This window comes from Ovis aries, chromosome 5 (genome assembly GCF_016772045.2).
Source record: "Ovis aries strain OAR_USU_Benz2616 breed Rambouillet chromosome 5, ARS-UI_Ramb_v3.0, whole genome shotgun sequence".
Classification (NCBI taxonomy): Eukaryota; Metazoa; Chordata; class Mammalia; order Artiodactyla; family Bovidae; genus Ovis; species Ovis aries.
Window position 1 is genome coordinate 104,073,246 of NC_056058.1, and position 396 is coordinate 104,073,641.

Genomic DNA, 396 nt, shown 5'->3' on the forward strand with positions numbered 1-396 from the left:
AATGAGGGAAACCAATCTTTAGAAGACTACTAAGAGGTTACAGAGTAATTTACATTTAAATTGGTAATTACTGAACAAAATCGAAACGCAGATCTAAAGGAACGGTTGCTAATGGTGGTGGAATCAGAGACAACGGGGCAAGCGAGGGGCCCCGTTAGAGTCTCTCTGATCTCAGCACCGAAGGCAGTATTTTCAAAGCGAGTGATCCAGACCCTTAGCAGTATCCTAAGACCCAAGGGTGACATGCAGGTTTCACATTAACAAACAATGAATCACAGGATGGGAAAACTAGTCCTTTATGAACCCTCTTTCAAGGACTCAAGGGGAAAATCTCAGTGTGATGCTCGGAGGCCTACCACCTCCCTAACACCAGCTAATCTCTACTTTTAATAGCAG

The 396-nt window shown here is 43.9% G+C and overlaps 1 protein-coding gene and 1 long non-coding RNA gene across 3 annotated transcripts in view; one reads left to right on the forward strand and one right to left on the reverse strand.

Moving 5' to 3' along the window:
- EFNA5 (ephrin A5) overlaps window positions 1–396 on the reverse strand; it is a 292,897-nt gene that overhangs the window by 91,478 nt on the left and 201,023 nt on the right. The gene's annotated exons all lie outside the window — the stretch shown is intronic.
- The window catches only part of LOC132659848 (uncharacterized), a 79,924-nt gene that overhangs the window by 27,508 nt on the left and 52,020 nt on the right, over window positions 1–396 (forward strand). The gene's annotated exons all lie outside the window — the stretch shown is intronic.